General features: G+C 44.9%; 1 long non-coding RNA gene across 1 annotated transcript; it reads left to right on the forward strand.

The window, feature by feature from the left end:
* Nucleotides 1-8,638: 8,638 nt before the first annotated feature.
* On the forward strand, nucleotides 8,639-9,165 carry LOC144039028 (uncharacterized). The gene is made up of 3 exons (XR_013289327.1): nucleotides 8,639-8,774; nucleotides 8,862-8,998; nucleotides 9,095-9,165. It is a non-coding gene; the product is annotated as an uncharacterized LOC144039028 (long non-coding RNA).
* Nucleotides 9,166-10,035: the final 870 nt, after the last annotated feature.

The raw sequence follows: 10,035 nt of genomic DNA on the forward strand, positions 1-10,035 counted from the left end.
TTATTTTTCCGCTTCCTGTCCTCCTAATTTTGCTAATTGGTATTGTTTGAATTCTCTGAATAATTGTGCGAGTTTCTCTGTTTGATTGTGTCCTTACATTCCATGTTGCAGGGTCTTGTGGTTGATTTTGCACAAACAATTTGGGCAGGAATCAGCGATTGAGATTAATATATAAAGATAAATCAACAATGGATATTTCTAGACTAAATTAAATACTCGCAAAAGTGTTTTTTTTGGTGGGGGCAATTTAGATTTTCACATTAACATTTGATCATCACGAAAACAATTATATATATATATATATATATATATATATATATATATATATATATATATATATATATATATATATATATATATATATATTTTTTTTTTTTTTTATCCAACATTTACCCAACGGGTTATTTATTTATTTAAAACTTTTTTTTTATGTTTGTTTAATTTAAGTACAAATGTGTATTTTATGTGGGGCTGAACAAAATCAATCAATATTAACTTTCATAATATTTTAGGGTAATGTAATACTTGCTTTCTATCACAAGGGAGCACTATTTCATTACACTGGGATGTCACCATTGTCCCAGCTTACGGCTCACACACACCATGAATGAATGGTTTTATCTCTTATTAGGTTATGGTTAAATCGTTTTTTTTTTTTACAATAAAATAAAGGATTTTTAAACTTGCCAGTCTAAACAGCTGTTAATAAAACTACACTGTGCTAACAGCTGGAGGAGATGTTTGCATAATGCAGGCGAAGGGAATACCTGACAATTCAGAAAATATAATGGGTTCTGGCACTGGTACATCTAATTCATTCTGTTGATTTAAAACACCTAATAGATAAACAAACATAATTTGCTTCCAAAATGCATCACAATCACAAAATGGATTCATCAATTCATTCACCCATTCATCCTCTTATCCAGGGTCAGGTCACAAGGGCAACAGCTTAAACAGGGCATACGTAACACACTAAGCCTAACTTAAAAAAAAAACTAGGCTTTAATTTCTTCGGCCACATCAGCCAGCTCTTACAGGGGATCCAGAAGCATTCCCAAACTATCCAAGAAACACAGTACTCTATTCTCATGTCCAGTGCAAGTGTGAGAACTATTTAGTATTAAATTGTTGAGCTCTAGGGCTCTATTTTCGTGCCCAGTGCAAGTGTGACACGAGGTGCAGTATAAATCTGCGCAGGGGTGGGCTAAAAAGTTGTAGTATTTTTGCATATCATAAAGACCAAAGACGGTGTAATCTGGTGCATTTTAAAAAATTATAATAATAATTTGTATGATTGTGGGCGTGAAGACAGCTGACTTGTTTCGCTGCCAATTGAAGCGACTCCTCTCATTGGGCCTCATTTACTGATACATTTGTAGGAATGTTCATACTCTGTGCACAAGTCGGATTCATGACACGTGTGTACTTGCCCATTTTGTTCGCACAACTGAATCAGAATTCATCCTAAATAACAGTGCTCTAATTTACCTAATGAGTGCCTAACTACCCTCAAAATGGGTTTGACCCGTTAGACGGCTCTCAGGCAATGCACAGAAAAAAATAAGTTAAAAAAAAAAACAGCTGTAAGAGATGTTCATAACTTTTCAATCTACAGTAGTATATCATATTTTCAAAAGGTTTGTATCATCAGAAAGCTTGCTGACAACATATAATAATTAGAGAATTAGACAACGTATAATAATTAGAGAATTAGACAACATATAATAATTAGAGAATTGCATCTTAATACGCATCTGTCAGACATGTATACCTTTAGCACCTGGTTGTAAAATGGCCACGAGAGGCCGGCAGATACTAGTATAGACAGCCTCCATGAGTACCAACACCTTAAAATATGGCCTGCATTGGCACAGATGATACCGATACCTGGTATCGGTACTCGCCCATCCCCAATAATGATGTCAATCGTTTTAACTAATTTGAGAGAAACGTATAAAAACGTTCTATGTTAAATATTGTCATGGTCTCAAAAAACGTATTTCTACGTTTTGTGTGTTTTTTTTGTGTGTTTTTTTTTAATGCTTGAGCATACAGAAGGTGATGCAGCCTCTGACCTGAAAAGGTCGCTTAGAGCAATGGTAGCTATTACAAAAAATGGCCAGCTGGTGGCAGCAGAGTATGAGAGATCAACCAGGGCCATGTTGCATAAAGCTAGTTTCCCCACTGTTTTAAACAGATTTGTGAATAATGATGAAACGTAGCTATATTCTAATGCTAATTGCTGCAAAATATAAACAGATACAAATATACATTTTTTTTCCCGATCAAAGAAATGACTCAGTTTTTGGATCAAATATCACCTCCTCTGTCTTCCCCACATTGAGCACATGATGATTCTGGTCACACCACTGGACAAATTTCTCTATTTCTGAGAAATAGTCCAGTGGGCTACCGCCAGCCTGCAGCAAGCTGACGATAGCTGTGTCATCAGAGAACTTAATGATAAAGTTCTCTGGGTGTGATGTCAAACAATCATTTGTGTACAACGTGAAGAGGACCGGGAGCTGACGCAGCCCTGTGGGGCGCCTGTGCTTATCAATCTGCGTTCCGAGAGGGAGCTGTTGACCCTGACTTGCTGTGTGCGCTGTGTCAGGAAGGAGTGATACCACCTCGAGATGTACGGGTTGACATTCATCTCCTTCAGTTTACCCAAAAGCAGGTGCGGCTGCATTGTGTTTGCTGACCAGATGTGTTATGCTGTTGATAGCATCGTCAGTGGCGCGACCCTGCTTGTAGGCAAACTGAAGGGAGTCTAAGTGTGCATCCACCCCCCTGAGCAGAGTCACCATCAGCCTCTCGAAACACTTCATGACAATGGAAGTTAGAGCCACAGGCCTGAAGTCATTATTGACCACAGGACATTGTTTTTTAGGAACCAGGGTGATTACTGATTTTTTCCAGAGACTGGGAATGGAGTGTGAGTCCACAGATCTCTGGAAGATGGGCTGCCATGCCGCTGTGAGCTCCTCTGCACAGGATTTTAGCAGAAGGGCAGATATCCCATCCGGTCCTGAGGCCTTTTTTGTGCAGACAGACCTAAAAGCAGATTGGACATCATGGGGATGAATCACCAGCCTTGAGTCCTGCTCATTCACTGAAATGGACCTCAGGACCTCCCCACATTCAGAGGAGAAGTCCTGGGTTTCGAATCTTAAATAAAAGTCATTCAGCTCCCTTGCCTTCTGGAGGTCATTTAGGGTGCTGAGACCTTTTTGAGCAGGAGTCAAGTTGGTGATCCTCCTCATGGTGTCCCACATTTTCTTGGAGTTGTTAGCAGCAAAGTGTTGTTTTATAGTCTCTTTGTGCTTCCTTTTTGCTTTTTTAAGCATGTGCTTGAGTTCTTTTTGAACCAGTTTGAGCTGGGCTCTGTCCTGGTTCTTAAATGCCCTTTTTTTGCGGTTAATACAGTCTTTAACCTCTTTAGTAATATACCGTTTGTTGTTGGGGTAAACAGTTATTTCCTTTGTTGGTATGATGTTGAACATAGTCAGTTACAGTCACAGCAGCAGTATCCACATCCAGCCCATGAAAGGTATTCCACTCCGTGCATAAGAAACATCCTTTAAGGGTCTCAATGCTGTCATGAGACCAGGGTTAGCAGTCTTTCTCTGTGGTTTGCTGCGTTTGAGAGCTGTTTTGTAGGTTGGGATGAGGTGAATTGTGTTGTGGCCTGAGTTGGAGAGGGGGGGGGGGGGGGCTCTACTCACATATGTGTTCTTCACATTCCCAAAGCATTTGTCCAGGACTCTGTCTCCCCATGTTCCACATTTTACATACTGATGAAAACCCGGGAGAGACAGCTCCAATTTGCAGTGGTTGAGGTCTCCTAAGATGAAAACCGGGGCATCCGGGCACCGTCGCAGTTGTTGTTGAATGCAGTCGGAGATGAAGGCGGCGGCGCTGGCGTTTCCCGCTAGGCGGAAGTTACACGGCGCAGAGGAAAATGTTTCCAAACTCCCTCGGCAGGTAACCCGGCTTCAGACTCAAGCAGAGAAGCTCCACGTCGGGGGTGCAGGTGGTCTGCCGCACCGCGTAATTCCGACACCAGTTGTCGTTAATGTAAATACAGACGCCCCCACCTCTGCTTTTTCCCGACGCCTCAGCAATAGTAATTGAAGTGTGTCTTCTGCTCAGATTTAGTCATAACTGTTTTAATTTCCTCAGTAGAGCTTTGTTCTGCGGATATATCCTCGCCTTGATTGATATCGCTATCTCTGCCAGGTGTAGTCATGACTGCATAACTTTCTCTATTCCTCAAAAGAGCATTGTTCTGTCTGAATAGTGTCCTTGAATGTTATTGAACATCCGGTTTACTTTGTTGAACTGTTTACTGGAAACTTTGTGGTACCGCCCTTCAAGATAGTATAAGAATGTTGTAAATTCTCTGTAACTTGTGAGATGCTACAGCCATTGTCTGTAACTAACTTGTGCCCGGGATATTCTGTAGAAATAAAAGCTTTGAAGGAATTGTTCATCAATCTCCAGCCTGTATTCAGATAACCAACATTTTTACTACCCGAAAGAAAACAAACACACGGAGGAAAAAGCTTATCCTTCCAACAATTGGTGACCCCCAACGTGATTTCGGGCTGAGGTGTTGGTCAACAGACAGAATATCTGGCGCCAAAGTAATTAAAGGTAAGAGGACATTTATCCTCTGTCTAGTCTGTTGACTACTCCAAGACCTGTTTTCATGTAATTTAATTTGTGACTAAACTGTATAAGAGATCTAAGTGAATTGATATTAGTAAATCTAAAACACAAGATTGGTTCGTTCCATTATGGAATTTTAAAAACAAGTAATCCTAGTTTTTGGATTTTACCAAGACATTAAAAATACGAGGTTGTTTTGTTCTATTTTAGAATCTTAGAAACTGAAGTCCTTGTTAATGGGGTAACGTTACGAAGAAATAAGCGCATAAGAAATAACTGAGTGAAGAGAAATAAGAGAATAATAAGTTCGAGTGGTTTTGATAAATTAGGGTTCGAGTGCTTTTGTTTGATCCTAGTCAAGTACTTTTGAATTAAGAGGAATAGTTCGACCACTTCTGAGAAATTAAGGCTCGGACACTTTTGTTTGGAAATAAGCAAGTGTCTTTGAGTAAGGAAAAAGAGAAGGCCTATGTGAAACTGTGGTACCACTAAAGACCTTAATGAAGTAACTAAAATAAAAATAATAAATAATAATAATAAATAAATAAGGAAAGAAGTAAATAAATAAATGAAATAAAATGAAGGGAGAGTTTGACAGGGAAAGTGAATGGTTCGATTTGCGGCAAATACCAAACCATTCTTTTTTTCTTTTTTTGAGCTCAGTATTGTTCATTCGGTAATTTTACCGATTTGACATGTCATCATCATTGCTCTCCTTTTTTATATATATATATATATATATATATATATATATATATATATATATATATATTATTATTATTATTTTGTATGTGGGTGATTATGTGTATGTGTGCGTGCGTGCGAGTGTGTGTGTATTCATTAGTTCACCTAAAACCTATTAAAAATAATCCCATACCGTTCACCTAAACCGAACACTTCCAGCCAGAGTCGAGAGGCCGTCAGGAAACCCGAGGAAGGACCAAAGAAAAGAAAGGAAAGTGAAATCCAGCACCGACCAGACACCACCCACCAGGCCACCAACCAGAGTCCTTCACCAACCCCAGAGACATCTAAATTTCAACAAATCAGGGAGACCTCAAGAGACCAAAGGAGAGACTGAGGAAAGAAAGGAAGGACAGACGAAGCAGAGTGAGAACCACAGACACCAGCCTCCATCGATTCAATGACCTGAGGAAGATTGTGTCTGAGTTTCGATAGATGCTGGTGTGGTGGATCTGGTGTGCATGAAAATCTCCACCAGAGAGGGGAGCCGTCGACCCCCACCAGGACAGAGCAAGCGCAACACCTCAGGGCCCCCCAGGCCGCTGCAGCGCCAAAGGACGATCCCCGGGCCCCGCATGGGCCACGGCCGGAGAGCATACCCAGGGGCAGGAGCGCCCTCTACCCCAACGCGGCCCGCGCCCCCAACCCAACGCAGCAGGACGGGGCACTGCAGGCCCGCCAGGAACGCCACCGTTCCACAGCCCCCGCTGCCCCCCACGCCCCCCATCCACCCCATTATATTGGATAAGTTGTAAATGTGTGTGTTTTGTCATTTTAAATGCGTTTTTACAAACTTGAATCCAAAAGTCAGATTCCGGAGCTATAGACAAGTCTGTCTCCCATTTCGAGATGGGTAAAGACATTTTATCAGTATATGAAAGTGTCAGGATGGGGGAGCTTGAGGACCCAAATGCGGGAAGACAGGGCGAGGAGGCAGAGGTTCAATCAAAAAGAGGGATTTAATTTCTATTCAAACAAAAGGCAATCTTCCAAATTAAAAGATAAACCAAAACTAGAACCAAAACATGAACCAAAACATGGGGGAAACAACAAGGCAAAAACGAGCAGCATGATATGGGGAAAAGACAAGGCAAAAACAGGCAGCATGACACGAGGAAAGACAATGAACCAACCCAGACAGAGGGGAAACAGCAGACTAAACACACAGACACTAACGACACAACAAGACACACCTGGGGCAAGACACAAGTGGCTGAGGGCACTGATTGGATCACACGAGGAAGGGCAGGATCACACTTAACAAGACCAAGGAAGACACACAAGGAAAACAGATCCAAACATGACAGAACCCCTCCATTGAGGGACGGCTCCCAGACGTCCCTATAACAACAAAGTTCAAAAACAGGGCGGGCGGAGGGGGGCACGGAGGCGGGAACCTGGCACATCCATCAGGGCCAGTCCGGGGGACGTCCCGGACGCCAGACGAGGGGAGCCCGGCGGCGCCGGTCCGGAGGGCGCCCCGCACGTCACACTGGAAAAGAACGGCAGTGGGACGTACACCTCCTGTCCACCCTAATGGGCTTGACGCCGCCATGGAAGAGGCGAAGAGACTTTGCACGAGAGCGGCAGCGGCGAGGATGCCTGGGGACTTGAGGCTGCCGTGGAGGCGGCAGACCTGGCACGGGGACTTGAGGTTGCCGTGGAGGCGGAAGACCTGGCACGGGGACTTGAGGCTGCCGTGGAGGCGGCAGACCTGGCACGGGGACTTGAGGCTGCCGTGGAGGCGGAAGACCTGGCACGGGGACTTGAGGCTGCCGTGGAGGCGGCAGACCTGGCACGGGGACTCGAGGCTGCCGTGGAGGCGGCAGACGAGGCACGGGGACTTGAGGCTGCCGAGGCAGACGAGGTACGGGGACTTGGGGCTGCCGAGGCAGACGAGGCACGGGGACTTGGGGCTGCCGAGGCAGACGAAGCACGGGCGCCTGGGGATGCCGCGGAGCCGGCACGGGAACCTGGGGCTGCGGCGGAGCCGACCCGGGACCTGGGGCTGCGGCGGCAGACGTGGCTCGGGGACCTGGGGCGGCAGACGTGGCTCGGGGACCTGGGGCTGCGGCGGCAGACGTGGCTCGGGGACCTGAGGCTGCGGCAGCAGACGTGGCTCGGGGACTTGAGGCTGCGGCAGACGTGGTTCGGGGACTTGAAACTGCGGCAGACGTGGTTCGGGGACTTGGAACTGCGGCAGACGTGGTTCGGGGACTTGGAACTGCGGCAGGCGTGGTTCGGGGACTTGGAACTGCGGCAGGCGTGGTTCGGGGACTTGGAACTGCGGCAGACGTGGTTCGGGGACTTGGAACTGCGGCAGACGTGGTTCGGGGACTTGAAGCTGCGGCGGACATGGTTCGGGGACTTGAAGCTGCGGCAGACGTGGTTCGGGGACTTGAAGCTGCGGCAGACGTGGTTCGGGGAATTGAAGGTGCGACAGACGTGGTTCGGGGACTTGAAACTGCGACAGACGTGGTTCGGGGAGTTGGGGCTGGCGACTCCGAGCGCCACCAGCTGGAGCCAAACGACGCCCGACTCCCTCAATCAAGGACGATAGTAGGTCCATTTGGGTGGCCATGGCGTGCTGGAACTCCTCATGGCGTGACAGGCGTGCCTCCTGATTCCGCAACGTGGCTTTCAGCGCTCCTGCTGGGTCCTTCTCTGGTCGGTTCATTCTGTCAGGATGGGGGAGCTTGAGGACCCAAATGCGGGAAGACAGGGCGAGGAGGCAGAGGTTCAATCAAAAAGAGGGATTTAATTTCTATTAGTGATTAGTGATGTGCTTCTCGGGTCGAATCCCTGAAGCGTGTGCCGACTAATGTAGATGAGCGGTTCATGAACGGCGAGTCGATGCGCGTGTTGATGACGTACGTGGTGACGTTTGAAGCCCCGCGAAGCGGATGTGCCACGTGACTGATTCAGGAAATGATTCGCTAGGTTTGAGTGTAGTTCGAAATAAAAGCGGCAAAGAAACGCTATGGATTCCCCCCTTCACTTTTTGTGTTTTCGGGTCCCCGATTGCGCTACTTTTTGGCATTCAATTTGACGAGCTTCTTTTTTTGCGATGGAACCAGCAAGAAAGAGGAGATTTTCCCCTGTTTGGGAGCACTTTGAGCAGCTCTCACTTAGAAGGTAATGCACTGTAAATACTATTTAACAGATTCCAATAATGAAATAAAATAAAATGTTACAACACATAAAAATCACATTTTTCTTTTCTGAATACTTTTAGGTGAAGTGTCTGGTGTGTTCCAAGGTGCTTAGTTATAATAATAACACCTCAACTATGCTAAGGCACTTTAGAGTCTTGCATGGCAACGAGGAGACCAACCAGGTTGAACCCGGCTCAGGTAGGCCATTTATATTCATAGCCCCACACTACACTGTATGTTTTTTGTTTGTTTTGTTTTATAACTCTGACATGTAATTTAATTTAGCTGAGAAGGTTGACTTGGCTGAGCTGTTGGTCGATATGGTAATTGAGGATTCCCAGCCGTTTTCCTTGGTGGACGGCAGTGGATTCAAAAAGCTTATGAAAGCTTTAGCTCCTTCCTACGTTGTACCTACACGGCAGGTATGTATGTCACAACATGAAGCACTATATTATCGGATTAACCATTTCAATACTTTTCAATTTGATAATTTCGATAATGATTATACTTTTTTTTAGACTTTGAAAGCCATGGTGGAAAAAAGGTACAAGGAAACCAAGGATAAAACAAAAGCCATTGTGGCAAAAGCATCTGCATGTAGTTTGACATCAGATATGTGGACTTCCATCAATACTGATGCCTATCTAGCTGTGACATGTCATTTCATTGATGAAACCACGTCTCTCCAATCAGTTGTACTGGGGGTGCAACATTTCCCTGAGGCACACACTGCAGCAAACATGGCTTCTATGAAAACTTCGCTAATGTCTGAGTGGGGTATCAGTGAAAAAGTGACATGTCTAGTGACTAATGGTGCAGCAAATATGGGAGCTTGTGCCAGAGAGCTTCATATGCATCACACTATTTGTGTGGCACATACTCTAAATCTTTTGATAAGAAAAAGCTCTTGACCAATGTCCTGAATTATTCCACATCCGGACAAACTATCAAAAGATAGTTGGTTATTTTAAGAGCAGCACTACAGCAAAGGTAAGCTCCTTACTTGTCATATGTAACATTTTATTTGTTTCTATATATTGATTTGACACTTGATTTTGTTGTAGGAGAGACTAACTCAGATGCAAGTTCAAATGGGCTTCCCGGTGCTTAAACTTATTCAGGAGGTTGATACAAGGTGGAACAGCACTTATCTCATGCTCCAGCGTATGTACACTTTGAGAGAGCCTGTCGGAGCAGCTTTGGCTGGTCTACGTACTGATCTGACAGCCTTGTCTGCTGAACAATACAGAATTATTGCTGACTGTTTAAAAGTGTTAGAGCCATTTAACTATGCTACAATTGAGCTGTCTGAGGAGAAGAAGGTTTCCGGGTCAAAGGTAATTCCGCTCTTGTCCATGTTGCATCACTCTCTGGAAGAAGAGGAGATTCGACTCCAGAGAGCACATCCATGGTTGAGTTTCTGCAAAGACAACTAAGAGAGAAGCTGAACAACCTCCAG

The sequence above is a fragment of the Vanacampus margaritifer genome, chromosome 19, assembly GCF_051991255.1.
Source record: "Vanacampus margaritifer isolate UIUO_Vmar chromosome 19, RoL_Vmar_1.0, whole genome shotgun sequence".
Classification (NCBI taxonomy): Eukaryota; Metazoa; Chordata; class Actinopteri; order Syngnathiformes; family Syngnathidae; genus Vanacampus; species Vanacampus margaritifer.